Here is a 16,654-nt window from a genome sequence, read left to right as displayed (position 1 = left end):
AGATCCCTCACATGCCTGCACTTTTCGGCTTGCTGCTGCTGCAATCCACGCGTTTTAGATCTGCATAACTCCACCTCTTTTAGCACAGTACCCTCAACCCCCGGCTGTTCCCACCCGCCTCAACACCGTTGGAAGGGAGGAGAACCAATTAAGGCGGGGGGGGTGGAACGAGCAGCTGTCTACCCTTAGCAGGAGGGTTGCTGATTAATTACCTCTCCTGCTGCTGCTGCTGCTGCTGGCTGTCCAGCAGCAGACTGAAGGTGGCTGCTGCTGTGCGCAGGTATATAAAGGCTCAGAGCCTATTATGACACGCGCAGCCAGCGTTCCATTGCCACATTCCGTCTACTGCAGGCGGGATACCTGGATGGCTGAATGTCACTGAGAAGCTCACAGAGACCGCCATAAGCAACAGTTTAAAAGAATGCCACAGACTAATCAACCAAACTTTTTGGGTTGGTTTCTCTTTAATAGTCTGCAGGCATTAAATGAAAGAAGTCAGTGTTCCAGCAGAGGGAGACAACGTTTCAGAAAAGGCATTGTAGCAAACCAAAAAAGAAATTTTAAGCGCAGCAGAGTAACCAGCTCACATACCTGTTAGCTCAGGTGAGTTTAAAAGGCTGCTGTTGATAACAAGGGCATTTGCTAAATAGATGGTGTGTGTGCAACAATATACTGAAAGGTCAATTATATTGTGCAGCTTATCTCACCACCTGTAGTTATTTAGGTGAAAGCTCCAAAATGCTTGCCTAATATGTCTGTTTATCCAAAAGGAAGTATAGAGGGAGAGCTAGATAGATAGCATTGCATTACATTACATGGCAATGCAATGCACAGTTGCTGAAGTTGAACCAAAATGAGCTTGTCATCTGGCTTCTGCAACTTTTAACATGAAAAATCCAATGAGGAGAAGAAAAGCAAAGCCAAAGAGTCCACCCCAAAATCCGACAAACAAGCCAAATGAACAAAAAGCATTGAATTCAATTCTTTCTGATTTTAGAAACTGCATTAAAGAAGGGGTGCACCGGTCCTGGAGATACTGCAATACCAGGTCAATGCGTGGAGTGGACAGAGCAAGCTCTTTTTCCATCTCCCTGTTCTAAAAATCCATTTAATATATGGTCCCCAGATAGGGGACGTATCAGATATTAAACTGATAAGAACAGATACTACACTTGATCTTAGCCAAAAGGCCGAGAAGCGATAACCAGAATTGGTTTCCGACTACGGTGCCACCCAAGGATTCTGAAAAGTCCATTTGTGGAGATGGCCACCTGGACTCCCGTTAAGAAGACATGCTGTCAACCTCTAGATCCCTCACATGCCTGCACTTTTCGGCTTGCTGCTGCTGCAATCCACGCGTTTTAGATCTGCATAACTCCACCTCTTTTAGCACAGTACTCTCAACCCCCGGCTGTTCCCACCCGCCTCAACACCGTTGGAAGGGAGGAGAACCAATTAAGGCGGGGGGGGGGGTGGAACGAGCAGCTGTCTACCCTTAGCAGGAGGGTTGCTGATTAATTACCTCTCCTGCTGTTGCTGCTGCTGCTGGCTGTCCAGCAGCAGACTGAAGGTGGCTGCTGCTGTGCGCAGGTATATAAAGGCTCAGAGCCTATTATGACACGCGCAGCCAGCGTTCCATTGCCACATTCCGTCTACTGCAGGCGGGATACCTGGATGGCTGAATGTCACTGAGAAGCTCACAGAGACCGCCATAAGCAACAGTTTAAAAGAATGCCACAGACTAATCAACCAAACTTTTTGGGTTGGTTTCTCTTTTATAGTCTGCAGGCATTAAATGAAAGAAGTCAGTGTTCCAGCAGAGGGAGACAACGTTTCAGAAAAGGCATTGTAGCAAACCAAAAAAGAAATTTTAAGCGCAGCAGAGTAACCAGCTCACATACCTGTTAGCTCAGGTGAGTTTAAAAGGCTGCTGTTGATAACAAGGGCATTTGCTAAATAGATGGTGTGTGTGCAACAATATACTGAAAGGTCAATTATATTGTGCAGCTTATCTCACCACCTGTAGTTATTTAGGTGAAAGCTCCAAAATGCTTGCCTAATATGTCTGTTTATCCAAAAGGAAGTATAGAGGGAGAGCTAGATAGATAACATTGCATTACATTACATGGCAATGCAATGCACAGTTGCTGAAGTTGAACCAAAATGAGCTTGTCATCTGGCTTCTGCAACTTTTAACATGAAAAATCCAATGAGGAGAAGAAAAGCAAAGCCAAAGAGTCCATCCCAAAATCCGACAAACAAGCCAAATGAACAAAAAGCATTGAATTCAATTCTTTCTGATTTTAGAAACTGCATTAAAGAAGGGGTGCACCGGTCCTGGAGATACTGCAATACCAGGTCAATGCGTGGAGTGGACAGAGCAAGCTCTTTTTCCATCTCCCTGTTCTAAAAATCCATTTAATATATGGTCCCCAGATAGGGGACGTATCAGATATTAAACTGATAAGAACAGATACTACACTTGATCTTAGCCAAAAGGCCGAGAAGCGATAACCAGAATTGGTTTCCGACTACGGTGCCACCCAAGGATTCTGAAAAGTCCATTTGTGGAGATGGCCACCTGGACTCCCGTTAAGAAGACATGCTGTCAACCTCTAGATCCCTCACATGCCTGCACTTTTCGGCTTGCTGCTGCTGCAATCCACGCGTTTTAGATCTGCATAACTCCACCTCTTTTAGCACAGTACCCTCAACCCCCGGCTGTTCCCACCCGCCTCAACACCGTTGGAAGGGAGGAGAACCAATTAAGGCGGGGGGGGGGTGGAACGAGCAGCTGTCTACCCTTAGCAGGAGGGTTGCTGATTAATTACCTCTCCTGCTGCTGCTGCTGCTGCTGGCTGTCCAGCAGCAGACTGAAGGTGGCTGCTGCTGTGCGCAGGTATATAAAGGCTCAGAGCCTATTATGACACGCGCAGCCAGCGTTCCATTGCCACATTCCGTCTACTGCAGGCGGGATACCTGGATGGCTGAATGTCACTGAGAAGCTCACAGAGACCGCCATAAGCAACAGTTTAAAAGAATGCCACAGACTAATCAACCAAACTTTTTGGGTTGGTTTCTCTTTTATAGTCTGCAGGCATTAAATGAAAGAAGTCAGTGTTCCAGCAGAGGGAGACAACGTTTCAGAAAAGGCATTGTAGCAAACCAAAAAAGAAATTTTAAGCGCAGCAGAGTAACCAGCGCACATACCTGTTAGCTCAGGTGAGTTTAAAAGGCTGCTGTTGATAACAAGGGCATTTGCTAAATAGATGGTGTGTGTGCAACAATATACTGAAAGGTCAATTATATTGTGCAGCTTATCTCACCACCTGTAGTTATTTAGGTGAAAGCTCCAAAATGCTTGCCTAATATGTCTGTTTATCCAAAAGGAAGTATAGAGGGAGAGCTAGATAGATAGCATTGCATTACATTACATGGCAATGCAATGCACAGTTGCTGAAGTTGAACCAAAATGAGCTTGTCATCTGGCTTCTGCAACTTTTAACATGAAAAATCCAATGAGGAGAAGAAAAGCAAAGCCAAAGAGTCCATCCCAAAATCCGACAAACAAGCCAAATGAACAAAAAGCATTGAATTCAATTCTTTCTGATTTTAGAAACTGCATTAAAGAAGGGGTGCACCGGTCCTGGAGATACTGCAATACCAGGTCAATGCGTGGAGTGGACAGAGCAAGCTCTTTTTCCATCTCCCTGTTCTAAAAATCCATTTAATATATGGTCCCCAGATAGGGGACGTATCAGATATTAAACTGATAAGAACAGATACTACACTTGATCTTAGCCAAAAGGCCGAGAAGCGATAACCAGAATTGGTTTCCGACTACGGTGCCACCCAAGGATTCTGAAAAGTCCATTTGTGGAGATGGCCACCTGGACTCCCGTTAAGAAGACATGCTGTCAACCTCTAGATCCCTCACATGCCTGCACTTTTCGGCTTGCTGCTGCTGCAATCCACGCGTTTTAGATCTGCATAACTCCACCTCTTTTAGCACAGTACCCTCAACCCCCGGCTGTTCCCACCCGCCTCAACACCGTTGGAAGGGAGGAGAACCAATTAAGGCGGGGGGGGGGGGTGGAACGAGCAGCTGTCTACCCTTAGCAGGAGGGTTGCTGATTAATTACCTCTCCTGCTGCTGCTGCTGGCTGTCCAGCAGCAGACTGAAGGTGGCTGCTGCTGTGCGCAGGTATATAAAGGCTCAGAGCCTATTATGACACGCGCAGCCAGCGTTCCATTGCCACATTCCGTCTACTGCAGGCGGGATACCTGGATGGCTGAATGTCACTGAGAAGCTCACAGAGACCGCCATAAGCAACAGTTTAAAAGAATGCCACAGACTAATCAACCAAACTTTTTGGGTTGGTTTCTCTTTTATAGTCTGCAGGCATTAAATGAAAGAAGTCAGTGTTCCAGCAGAGGGAGACAACGTTTCAGAAAAGGCATTGTAGCAAACCAAAAAAGAAATTTTAAGCGCAGCAGAGTAACCAGCGCACATACCTGTTAGCTCAGGTGAGTTTAAAAGGCTGCTGTTGATAACAAGGGCATTTGCTAAATAGATGGTGTGTGTGCAACAATATACTGAAAGGTCAATTATATTGTGCAGCTTATCTCACCACCTGTAGTTATTTAGGTGAAAGCTCCAAAATGCTTGCCTAATATGTCTGTTTATCCAAAAGGAAGTATAGAGGGAGAGCTAGATAGATAGCATTGCATTACATTACATGGCAATGCAATGCACAGTTGCTGAAGTTGAACCAAAATGAGCTTGTCATCTGGCTTCTGCAACTTTTAACATGAAAAATCCAATGAGGAGAAGAAAAGCAAAGCCAAAGAGTCCATCCCAAAATCCGACAAACAAGCCAAATGAACAAAAAGCATTGAATTCAATTCTTTCTGATTTTAGAAACTGCATTAAAGAAGGGGTGCACCGGTCCTGGAGATACTGCAATACCAGGTCAATGCGTGGAGTGGACAGAGCAAGCTCTTTTTCCATCTCCCTGTTCTAAAAATCCATTTAATATATGGTCCCCAGATAGGGGACGTATCAGATATTAAACTGATAAGAACAGATACTACACTTGATCTTAGCCAAAAGGCCGAGAAGCGATAACCAGAATTGGTTTCCGACTACGGTGCCACCCAAGGATTCTGAAAAGTCCATTTGTGGAGATGGCCACCTGGACTCCCGTTAAGAAGACATGCTGTCAACCTCTAGATCCCTCACATGCCTGCACTTTTCGGCTTGCTGCTGCTGCAATCCACGCGTTTTAGATCTGCATAACTCCACCTCTTTTAGCACAGTACCCTCAACCCCCGGCTGTTCCCACCCGCCTCAACACCGTTGGAAGGGAGGAGAACCAATTAAGGCGGGGGGGGGGTGGAACGAGCAGCTGTCTACCCTTAGCAGGAGGGTTGCTGATTAATTACCTCTCCTGCTGCTGCTGCTGCTGCTGGCTGTCCAGCAGCAGACTGAAGGTGGCTGCTGCTGTGCGCAGGTATATAAAGGCTCAGAGCCTATTATGACACGCGCAGCCAGCGTTCCATTGCCACATTCCGTCTACTGCAGGCGGGATACCTGGATGGCTGAATGTCACTGAGAAGCTCACAGAGACCGCCATAAGCAACAGTTTAAAAGAATGCCACAGACTAATCAACCAAACTTTTTGGGTTGGTTTCTCTTTTATAGTCTGCAGGCATTAAATGAAAGAAGTCAGTGTTCCAGCAGAGGGAGACAACGTTTCAGAAAAGGCATTGTAGCAAACCAAAAAAGAAATTTTAAGCGCAGCAGAGTAACCAGCTCACATACCTGTTAGCTCAGGTGAGTTTAAAAGGCTGCTGTTGATAACAAGGGCATTTGCTAAATAGATGGTGTGTGTGCAACAATATACTGAAAGGTCAATTATATTGTGCAGCTTATCTCACCACCTGTAGTTATTTAGGTGAAAGCTCCAAAATGCTTGCCTAATATGTCTGTTTATCCAAAAGGAAGTATAGAGGGAGAGCTAGATAGATAGCATTGCATTACATTACATGGCAATGCAATGCACAGTTGCTGAAGTTGAACCAAAATGAGCTTGTCATCTGGCTTCTGCAACTTTTAACATGAAAAATCCAATGAGGAGAAGAAAAGCAAAGCCAAAGAGTCCATCCCAAAATCCGACAAACAAGCCAAATGAACAAAAAGCATTGAATTCAATTCTTTCTGATTTTAGAAACTGCATTAAAGAAGGGGTGCACCGGTCCTGGAGATACTGCAATACCAGGTCAATGCGTGGAGTGGACAGAGCAAGCTCTTTTTCCATCTCCCTGTTCTAAAAATCCATTTAATATATGGTCCCCAGATAGGGGACGTATCAGATATTAAACTGATAAGAACAGATACTACACTTGATCTTAGCCAAAAGGCCGAGAAGCGATAACCAGAATTGGTTTCCGACTACGGTGCCACCCAAGGATTCTGAAAAGTCCATTTGTGGAGATGGCCACCTGGACTCCCGTTAAGAAGACATGCTGTCAACCTCTAGATCCCTCACATGCCTGCACTTTTCGGCTTGCTGCTGCTGCAATCCACGCGTTTTAGATCTGCATAACTCCACCTCTTTTAGCACAGTACCCTCAACCCCCGGCTGTTCCCACCCGCCTCAACACCGTTGGAAGGGAGGAGAACCAATTAAGGCGGGGGGGGGGGTGGAACGAGCAGCTGTCTACCCTTAGCAGGAGGGTTGCTGATTAATTACCTCTCCTGCTGCTGCTGCTGCTGGCTGTCCAGCAGCAGACTGAAGGTGGCTGCTGCTGTGCGCAGGTATATAAAGGCTCAGAGCTTATTATGACACGCGCAGACAGCGTTCCATTGCCACATTCCGTCTACTGCAGGCGGGATACCTGGATGGCTGAATGTCACTGAGAAGCTCACAGAGACCGCCATAAGCAACAGTTTAAAAGAATGCCACAGACTAATCAACCAAACTTTTTGGGTTGGTTTCTCTTTTATAGTCTGCAGGCATTAAATGAAAGAAGTCAGTGTTCCAGCAGAGGGAGACAACGTTTCAGAAAAGGCATTGTAGCAAACCAAAAAAGAAATTTTAAGCGCAGCAGAGTAACCAGCTCACATACCTGTTAGCTCAGGTGAGTTTAAAAGGCTGCTGTTGATAACAAGGGCATTTGCTAAATAGATGGTGTGTGTGCAACAATATACTGAAAGGTCAATTATATTGTGCAGCTTATCTCACCACCTGTAGTTATTTAGGTGAAAGCTCCAAAATGCTTGCCTAATATGTCTGTTTATCCAAAAGGAAGTATAGAGGGAGAGCTAGATAGATAGCATTGCATTACATTACATGGCAATGCAATGCACAGTTGCTGAAGTTGAACCAAAATGAGCTTGTCATCTGGCTTCTGCAACTTTTAACATGAAAAATCCAATGAGGAGAAGAAAAGCAAAGCCAAAGAGTCCATCCCAAAATCCGACAAACAAGCCAAATGAACAAAAAGCATTGAATTCAATTCTTTCTGATTTTAGAAACTGCATTAAAGAAGGGGTGCACCGGTCCTGGAGATACTGCAATACCAGGTCAATGCGTGGAGTGGACAGAGCAAGCTCTTTTTCCATCTCCCTGTTCTAAAAATCCATTTAATATATGGTCCCCAGATAGGGGACGTATCAGATATTAAACTGATAAGAACAGATACTACACTTGATCTTAGCCAAAAGGCCGAGAAGCGATAACCAGAATTGGTTTCCGACTACGGTGCCACCCAAGGATTCTGAAAAGTCCATTTGTGGAGATGGCCACCTGGACTCCCGTTAAGAAGACATGCTGTCAACCTCTAGATCCCTCACATGCCTGCACTTTTCGGCTTGCTGCTGCTGCAATCCACGCGTTTTAGATCTGCATAACTCCACCTCTTTTAGCACAGTACCCTCAACCCCCGGCTGTTCCCACCCGCCTCAACACCGTTGGAAGGGAGGAGAACCAATTAAGGCGGGGGGGGGGGTGGAACGAGCAGCTGTCTACCCTTAGCAGGAGGGTTGCTGATTAATTACCTCTCCTGCTGCTGCTGCTGCTGCTGGCTGTCCAGCAGCAGACTGAAGGTGGCTGCTGCTGTGCGCAGGTATATAAAGGCTCAGAGCCTATTATGACACGCGCAGCCAGCGTTCCATTGCCACATTCCGTCTACTGCAGGCGGGATACCTGGATGGCTGAATGTCACTGAGAAGCTCACAGAGACCGCCATAAGCAACAGTTTAAAAGAATGCCACAGACTAATCAACCAAACTTTTTGGGTTGGTTTCTCTTTTATAGTCTGCAGGCATTAAATGAAAGAAGTCAGTGTTCCAGCAGAGGGAGACAACGTTTCAGAAAAGGCATTGTAGCAAACCAAAAAAGAAATTTTAAGCGCAGCAGAGTAACCAGCTCACATACCTGTTAGCTCAGGTGAGTTTAAAAGGCTGCTGTTGATAACAAGGGCATTTGCTAAATAGATGGTGTGTGTGCAACAATATACTGAAAGGTCAATTATATTGTGCAGCTTATCTCACCACCTGTAGTTATTTAGGTGAAAGCTCCAAAATGCTTGCCTAATATGTCTGTTTATCCAAAAGGAAGTATAGAGGGAGAGCTAGATAGATAGCATTGCATTACATTACATGGCAATGCAATGCACAGTTGCTGAAGTTGAACCAAAATGAGCTTGTCATCTGGCTTCTGCAACTTTTAACATGAAAAATCCAATGAGGAGAAGAAAAGCAAAGCCAAAAAGTCCATCCCAAAATCCGACAAACAAGCCAAATGAACAAAAAGCATTGAATTCAATTCTTTCTGATTTTAGAAACTGCATTAAAGAAGGGGTGCACCGGTCCTGGAGATACTGCAATACCAGGTCAATGCGTGGAGTGGACAGAGCAAGCTCTTTTTCCATCTCCCTGTTCTAAAAATCCATTTAATATATGGTCCCCAGATAGGGGACGTATCAGATATTAAACTGATAAGAACAGATACTACACTTGATCTTAGCCAAAAGGCCGAGAAGCGATAACCAGAATTGGTTTCCGACTACGGTGCCACCCAAGGATTCTGAAAAGTCCATTTGTGGAGATGGCCACCTGGACTCCCGTTAAGAAGACATGCTGTCAACCTCTAGATCCCTCACATGCCTGCACTTTTCGGCTTGCTGCTGCTGCAATCCACGCGTTTTAGATCTGCATAACTCCACCTCTTTTAGCACAGTACCCTCAACCCCCGGCTGTTCCCACCCGCCTCAACACCGTTGGAAGGGAGGAGAACCAATTAAGGCGGGGGGGGGGTGGAACGAGCAGCTGTCTACCCTTAGCAGGAGGGTTGCTGATTAATTACCTCTCCTGCTGCTGCTGCTGCTGCTGGCTGTCCAGCAGCAGACTGAAGGTGGCTGCTGCTGTGCGCAGGTATATAAAGGCTCAGAGCCTATTATGACACGCGCAGCCAGCGTTCCATTGCCACATTCCGTCTACTGCAGGCGGGATACCTGGATGGCTGAATGTCACTGAGAAGCTCACAGAGACCGCAATAAGCAACAGTTTAAAAGAATGCCACAGACTAATCAACCAAACTTTTTGGGTTGGTTTCTCTTTTATAGTCTGCAGGCATTAAATGAAAGAAGTCAGTGTTCCAGCAGAGGGAGACAACGTTTCAGAAAAGGCATTGTAGCAAACCAAAAAAGAAATTTTAAGCGCAGCAGAGTAACCAGCTCACATACCTGTTAGCTCAGGTGAGTTTAAAAGGCTGCTGTTGATAACAAGGGCATTTGCTAAATAGATGGTGTGTGTGCAACAATATACTGAAAGGTCAATTATATTGTGCAGCTTATCTCACCACCTGTAGTTATTTAGGTGAAAGCTCCAAAATGCTTGCCTAATATGTCTGTTTATCCAAAAGGAAGTATAGAGGGAGAGCTAGATAGATAGCATTGCATTACATTACATGGCAATGCAATGCACAGTTGCTGAAGTTGAACCAAAATGAGCTTGTCATCTGGCTTCTGCAACTTTTAACATGAAAAATCCAATGAGGAGAAGAAAAGCAAAGCCAAAGAGTCCATCCCAAAATCCGACAAACAAGCCAAATGAACAAAAAGCATTGAATTCAATTCTTTCTGATTTTAGAAACTGCATTAAAGAAGGGGTGCACCGGTCCTGGAGATACTGCAATACCAGGTCAATGCGTGGAGTGGACAGAGCAAGCTCTTTTTCCATCTCCCTGTTCTAAAAATCCATTTAATATATGGTCCCCAGATAGGGGACGTATCAGATATTAAACTGATAAGAACAGATACTACACTTGATCTTAGCCAAAAGGCCGAGAAGCGATAACCAGAATTGGTTTCCGACTACGGTGCCACCCAAGGATTCTGAAAAGTCCATTTGTGGAGATGGCCACCTGGACTCCCGTTAAGAAGACATGCTGTCAACCTCTAGATCCCTCACATGCCTGCACTTTTCGGCTTGCTGCTGCTGCAATCCACGCGTTTTAGATCTGCATAACTCCACCTATTTTAGCACAGTACCCTCAACCCCCGGCTGTTCCCACCCGCCTCAACACCGTTGGAAGGGAGGAGAACCAATTAAGGCGGGGGGGGGGTGGAACGAGCAGCTGTCTACCCTTAGCAGGAGGGTTGCTGATTAATTACCTCTCCTGCTGCTGCTGCTGCTGCTGGCTGTCCAGCAGCAGACTGAAGGTGGCTGCTGCTGTGCGCAGGTATATAAAGGCTCAGAGCCTATTATGACACGCGCAGCCAGCGTTCCATTGCCACATTCCGTCTACTGCAGGCGGGATACCTGGATGGCTGAATGTCACTGAGAAGCTCACAGAGACCGCCATAAGCAACAGTTTAAAAGAATGCCACAGACTAATCAACCAAACTTTTTGGGTTGGTTTCTCTTTTATAGTCTGCAGGCATTAAATGAAAGAAGTCAGTGTTCCAGCAGAGGGAGACAACGTTTCAGAAAAGGCATTGTAGCAAACCAAAAAAGAAATTTTAAGCGCAGCAGAGTAACCAGCTCACATACCTGTTAGCTCAGGTGAGTTTAAAAGGCTGCTGTTGATAACAAGGGCATTTGCTAAATAGATGGTGTGTGTGCAACAATATACTGAAAGGTCAATTATATTGTGCAGCTTATCTCACCACCTGTAGTTATTTAGGTGAAAGCTCCAAAATGCTTGCCTAATATGTCTGTTTATCCAAAAGGAAGTATAGAGGGAGAGCTAGATAGATAGCATTGCATTACATTACATGGCAATGCAATGCACAGTTGCTGAAGTTGAACCAAAATGAGCTTGTCATCTGGCTTCTGCAACTTTTAACATGAAAAATCCAATGAGGAGAAGAAAAGCAAAGCCAAAGAGTCCATCCCAAAATCCGACAAACAAGCCAAATGAACAAAAAGCATTGAATTCAATTCTTTCTGATTTTAGAAACTGCATTAAAGAAGGGGTGCACTGGTCCTGGAGATACTGCAATACCAGGTCAATGCGTGGAGTGGACAGAGCAAGCTCTTTTTCCATCTCCCTGTTCTAAAAATCCATTTAATATATGGTCCCCAGATAGGGGACGTATCAGATATTAAACTGATAAGAACAGATACTACACTTGATCTTAGCCAAAAGGCCGAGAAGCGATAACCAGAATTGGTTTCCGACTACGGTGCCACCCAAGGATTCTGAAAAGTCCATTTGTGGAGATGGCCACCTGGACTCCCATTAAGAAGACATGCTGTCAACCTCTAGATCCCTCACATGCCTGCACTTTTCGGCTTGCTGCTGCTGCAATCCACGCGTTTTAGATCTGCATAACTCCACCTATTTTAGCACAGTACCCTCAACCCCCGGCTGTTCCCACCCGCCTCAACACCGTTGGAAGGGAGGAGAACCAATTAAGGCGGGGTGGGGGGGGGTGGAACGAGCAGCTGTCTACCCTTAGCAGGAGGGTTGCTGATTAATTACCTCTCCTGCTGCTGCTGCTGCTGGCTGTCCAGCAGCAGACTGAAGGTGGCTGCTGCTGTGCGCAGGTATATAAAGGCTCAGAGCCTATTATGACACGCGCAGCCAGCGTTCCATTGCCACATTCCGTCTACTGCAGGCGGGATACCTGGATGGCTAAATGTCACTGAGAAGCTCACAGAGACCGCCATAAGCAACAGTTTAAAAGAATGCCACAGACTAATCAACCAAACTTTTTGGGTTGGTTTCTCTTTTATAGTCTGCAGGCATTAAATGAAAGAAGTCAGTGTTCCAGCAGAGGGAGACAACGTTTCAGAAAAGGCATTGTAGCAAACCAAAAAAGAAATTTTAAGCGCAGCAGAGTAACCAGCTCACATACCTGTTAGCTCAGGTGAGTTTAAAAGGCTGCTGTTGATAACAAGGGCATTTGCTAAATAGATGGTGTGTGTGCAACAATATACTGAAAGGTCAATTATATTGTGCAGCTTATCTCACCACCTGTAGTTATTTAGGTGAAAGCTCCAAAATGCTTGCCTAATATGTCTGTTTATCCAAAAGGAAGTATAGAGGGAGAGCTAGATAGATAGCATTGCATTACATTACATGGCAATGCAATGCACAGTTGCTGAAGTTGAACCAAAATGAGCTTGTCATCTGGCTTCTGCAACTTTTAACATGAAAAATCCAATGAGGAGAAGAAAAGCAAAGCCAAAGAGTCCATCCCAAAATCCGACAAACAAGCCAAATGAACAAAAAGCATTGAATTCAATTCTTTCTGATTTTAGAAACTGCATTAAAGAAGGGGTGCACCGGTCCTGGAGATACTGCAATACCAGGTCAATGCGTGGAGTGGACAGAGCAAGCTCTTTTTCCATCTCCCTGTTCTAAAAATCCATTTAATATATGGTCCCCAGATAGGGGACGTATCAGATATTAAACTGATAAGAACAGATACTACACTTGATCTTAGCCAAAAGGCCGAGAAGCGATAACCAGAATTGGTTTCCGACTACGGTGCCACCCAAGGATTCTGAAAAGTCCATTTGTGGAGATGGCCACCTGGACTCCCGTTAAGAAGACATGCTGTCAACCTCTAGATCCCTCACATGCCTGCACTTTTCGGCTTGCTGCTGCTGCAATCCACGCGTTTTAGATCTGCATAACTCCACCTCTTTTAGCACAGTACCCTCAATCCCCGGCTGTTCCCACCCGCCTCAACACCGTTGGAAGGGAGGAGAACCAATTAAGGCGGGGGGGGGGGGGGTGGAACGAGCAGCTGTCTACCCTTAGCAGGAGGGTTGCTGATTAATTACCTCTCCTGCTGCTGCTGCTGCTGCTGGCTGTCCAGCAGCAGACTGAAGGTGGCTGCTGCTGTGCGCAGGTATATAAAGGCTCAGAGCCTATTATGACACGCGCAGCCAGCGTTCCATTGCCACATTCCGTCTACTGCAGGCGGGATACCTGGATGGCTGAATGTCACTGAGAAGCTCACAGAGACCGCCATAAGCAACAGTTTAAAAGAATGCCACAGACTAATCAACCAAACTTTTTGGGTTGGTTTCTCTTTTATAGTCTGCAGGCATTAAATGAAAGAAGTCAGTGTTCCAGCAGAGGGAGACAACGTTTCAGAAAAGGCATTGTAGCAAACCAAAAAAGAAATTTTAAGCGCAGCAGAGTAACCAGCTCACATACCTGTTAGCTCAGGTGAGTTTAAAAGGCTGCTGTTGATAACAAGGGCATTTGCTAAATAGATGGTGTGTGTGCAACAATATACTGAAAGGTCAATTATATTGTGCAGCTTATCTCACCACCTGTAGTTATTTAGGTGAAAGCTCCAAAATGCTTGCCTAATATGTCTGTTTATCCAAAAGGAAGTATAGAGGGAGAGCTAGATAGATAGCATTGCATTACATTACATGGCAATGCAATGCACAGTTGCTGAAGTTGAACCAAAATGAGCTTGTCATCTGGCTTCTGCAACTTTTAACATGAAAAATCCAATGAGGAGAAGAAAAGCAAAGCCAAAGAGTCCATCCCAAAATCCGACAAACAAGCCAAATGAACAAAAAGCATTGAATTCAATTCTTTCTGATTTTAGAAACTGCATTAAAGAAGGGGTGCACCGGTCCTGGAGATACTGCAATACCAGGTCAATGCGTGGAGTGGACAGAGCAAGCTCTTTTTCCATCTCCCTGTTCTAAAAATCCATTTAATATATGGTCCCCAGATAGGGGACGTATCAGATATTAAACTGATAAGAACAGATACTACACTTGATCTTAGCCAAAAGGCCGAGAAGCGATAACCAGAATTGGTTTCCGACTACGGTGCCACCCAAGGATTCTGAAAAGTCCATTTGTGGAGATGGCCACCTGGACTCCCGTTAAGAAGACATGCTGTCAACCTCTAGATCCCTCACATGCCTGCACTTTTCGGCTTGCTGCTGCTGCAATCCACGCGTTTTAGATCTGCATAACTCCACCTATTTTAGCACAGTACCCTCAACCCCCGGCTGTTCCCACCCGCCTCAACACCGTTGGAAGGGAGGAGAACCAATTAAGGCGGGGGGGGGGTGGAACGAGCAGCTGTCTACCCTTAGCAGGAGGGTTGCTGATTAATTACCTCTCCTGCTGCTGCTGCTGCTGGCTGTCCAGCAGCAGACTGAAGGTGGCTGCTGCTGTGCGCAGGTATATAAAGGCTCAGAGCCTATTATGACACGCGCAGCCAGCGTTCCATTGCCACATTCCGTCTACTGCAGGCGGGATACCTGGATGGCTGAATGTCACTGAGAAGCTCACAGAGACCGCCATAAGCAACAGTTTAAAAGAATGCCACAGACTAATCAACCAAACTTTTTGGGTTGGTTTCTCTTTTATAGTCTGCAGGCATTAAATGAAAGAAGTCAGTGTTCCAGCAGAGGGAGACAACGTTTCAGAAAAGGCATTGTAGCAAACCAAAAAAGAAATTTTAAGCGCAGCAGAGTAACCAGCTCACATACCTATTAGCTCAGGTGAGTTTAAAAGGCTGCTGTTGATAACAAGGGCATTTGCTAAATAGATGGTGTGTGTGCAACAATATACTGAAAGGTCAATTATATTGTGCAGCTTATCTCACCACCTGTAGTTATTTAGGTGAAAGCTCCAAAATGCTTGCCTAATATGTCTGTTTATCCAAAAGGAAGTATAGAGGGAGAGCTAGATAGATAGCATTGCATTACATTACATGGCAATGCAATGCACAGTTGCTGAAGTTGAACCAAAATGAGCTTGTCATCTGGCTTCTGCAACTTTTAACATGAAAAATCCAATGAGGAGAAGAAAAGCAAAGCCAAAGAGTCCATCCCAAAATCCGACAAACAAGCCAAATGAACAAAAAGCATTGAATTCAATTCTTTCTGATTTTAGAAACTGCATTAAAGAAGGGGTGCACCGGTCCTGGAGATACTGCAATACCAGGTCAATGCGTGGAGTGGACAGAGCAAGCTCTTTTTCCATCTCCCTGTTCTAAAAATCCATTTAATATATGGTCCCCAGATAGGGGACGTATCAGATATTAAACTGATAAGAACAGATACTACACTTGATCTTAGCCAAAAGGCCGAGAAGCGATAACCAGAATTGGTTTCCGACTACGGTGCCACCCAAGGATTCTGAAAAGTCCATTTGTGGAGATGGCCACCTGGACTCCCGTTAAGAAGACATGCTGTCAACCTCTAGATCCCTCACATGCCTGCACTTTTCGGCTTGCTGCTGCTGCAATCCACGCGTTTTAGATCTGCATAACTCCACCTCTTTTAGCACAGTACCCTCAATCCCCGGCTGTTCCCACCCGCCTCAACACCGTTGGAAGGGAGGAGAACCAATTAAGGCGGGGGGGGGGGGTGGAACGAGCAGCTGTCTACCCTTAGCAGGAGGGTTGCTGATTAATTACCTCTCCTGCTGCTGCTGCTGCTGCTGGCTGTCCAGCAGCAGACTGAAGGTGGCTGCTGCTGTGCGCAGGTATATAAAGGCTCAGAGCCTATTATGACACGCGCAGCCAGCGTTCCATTGCCACATTCCGTCTACTGCAGGCGGGATACCTGGATGGCTGAATGTCACTGAGAAGCTCACAGAGACCGCCATAAGCAACAGTTTAAAAGAATGCCACAGACTAATCAACCAAACTTTTTGGGTTGGTTTCTCTTTTATAGTCTGCAGGCATTAAATGAAAGAAGTCAGTGTTCCAGCAGAGGGAGACAACGTTTCAGAAAAGGCATTGTAGCAAACCAAAAAAGAAATTTTAAGCGCAGCAGAGTAACCAGCTCACATACCTGTTAGCTCAGGTGAGTTTAAAAGGCTGCTGTTGATAACAAGGGCATTTGCTAAATAGATGGTGTGTGTGCAACAATATACTGAAAGGTCAATTATATTGTGCAGCTTATCTCACCACCTGTAGTTATTTAGGTGAAAGCTCCAAAATGCTTGCCTAATATGTCTGTTTATCCAAAAGGAAGTATAGAGGGAGAGCTAGATAGATAGCATTGCATTACATTACATGGCAATGCAATGCACAGTTGCTGAAGTTGAACCAAAATGAGCTTGTCATCTGGCTTCTGCAACTTTTAACATGAAAAATCCAATGAGGAGAAGAAAAGCAAAGCCAAAGAGTCCATCCCAAAATCCGAC

At 45.4% G+C, this 16,654-nt stretch overlaps 12 non-coding genes across 12 annotated transcripts; all 12 read right to left on the bottom strand.

Moving 5' to 3' along the window:
• Positions 1-1,011: 1,011 nt before the first annotated feature.
• On the bottom strand, positions 1,012-1,202 carry LOC141158316 (U2 spliceosomal RNA). Its single transcript, XR_012248348.1, has one exon. It is a non-coding gene; the product is annotated as a U2 spliceosomal RNA (small nuclear RNA).
• A 1,119-nt stretch (positions 1,203-2,321) lies between these two features.
• Positions 2,322-2,512, bottom strand: LOC141158315 (U2 spliceosomal RNA). Its single transcript, XR_012248347.1, has one exon. It is a non-coding gene; the product is annotated as a U2 spliceosomal RNA (small nuclear RNA).
• Positions 2,513-3,630: 1,118 nt separating this feature from the next.
• Positions 3,631-3,821, bottom strand: LOC141158314 (U2 spliceosomal RNA). Its single transcript, XR_012248346.1, has one exon. It is a non-coding gene; the product is annotated as a U2 spliceosomal RNA (small nuclear RNA).
• A 1,114-nt stretch (positions 3,822-4,935) lies between these two features.
• Positions 4,936-5,126, bottom strand: LOC141158313 (U2 spliceosomal RNA). The gene has a single exon (XR_012248345.1). It is a non-coding gene; the product is annotated as a U2 spliceosomal RNA (small nuclear RNA).
• Positions 5,127-6,244: 1,118 nt separating this feature from the next.
• On the bottom strand, positions 6,245-6,435 carry LOC141158312 (U2 spliceosomal RNA). The gene has a single exon (XR_012248344.1). It is a non-coding gene; the product is annotated as a U2 spliceosomal RNA (small nuclear RNA).
• Positions 6,436-7,551: 1,116 nt separating this feature from the next.
• LOC141158310 (U2 spliceosomal RNA) lies at positions 7,552-7,742 on the bottom strand. Its single transcript, XR_012248342.1, has one exon. It is a non-coding gene; the product is annotated as a U2 spliceosomal RNA (small nuclear RNA).
• A 1,119-nt stretch (positions 7,743-8,861) lies between these two features.
• LOC141158309 (U2 spliceosomal RNA) lies at positions 8,862-9,052 on the bottom strand. The gene has a single exon (XR_012248341.1). It is a non-coding gene; the product is annotated as a U2 spliceosomal RNA (small nuclear RNA).
• A 1,118-nt stretch (positions 9,053-10,170) lies between these two features.
• LOC141158308 (U2 spliceosomal RNA) lies at positions 10,171-10,361 on the bottom strand. The gene has a single exon (XR_012248340.1). It is a non-coding gene; the product is annotated as a U2 spliceosomal RNA (small nuclear RNA).
• Positions 10,362-11,479: 1,118 nt separating this feature from the next.
• Positions 11,480-11,670, bottom strand: LOC141158178 (U2 spliceosomal RNA). The gene has a single exon (XR_012248214.1). It is a non-coding gene; the product is annotated as a U2 spliceosomal RNA (small nuclear RNA).
• A 1,119-nt stretch (positions 11,671-12,789) lies between these two features.
• On the bottom strand, positions 12,790-12,980 carry LOC141158307 (U2 spliceosomal RNA). The gene has a single exon (XR_012248339.1). It is a non-coding gene; the product is annotated as a U2 spliceosomal RNA (small nuclear RNA).
• Positions 12,981-14,102: 1,122 nt separating this feature from the next.
• Positions 14,103-14,293, bottom strand: LOC141158306 (U2 spliceosomal RNA). The gene has a single exon (XR_012248338.1). It is a non-coding gene; the product is annotated as a U2 spliceosomal RNA (small nuclear RNA).
• Positions 14,294-15,408: 1,115 nt separating this feature from the next.
• Positions 15,409-15,599, bottom strand: LOC141158305 (U2 spliceosomal RNA). The gene has a single exon (XR_012248337.1). It is a non-coding gene; the product is annotated as a U2 spliceosomal RNA (small nuclear RNA).
• Positions 15,600-16,654: the final 1,055 nt, after the last annotated feature.

This window comes from Phyllobates terribilis, unplaced genomic scaffold (genome assembly GCF_046119375.1).
Source record: "Phyllobates terribilis strain yellow unplaced genomic scaffold, ASM4611937v1 Scaffold_8__6_contigs__length_399053987, whole genome shotgun sequence".
NCBI lineage: Eukaryota > Metazoa > Chordata > Amphibia > Anura > Dendrobatidae > Phyllobates > Phyllobates terribilis.
The sequence above is the reverse complement of the archived record's forward strand: the minus strand, read 5'-3'. Positions and strand labels throughout refer to the sequence as shown.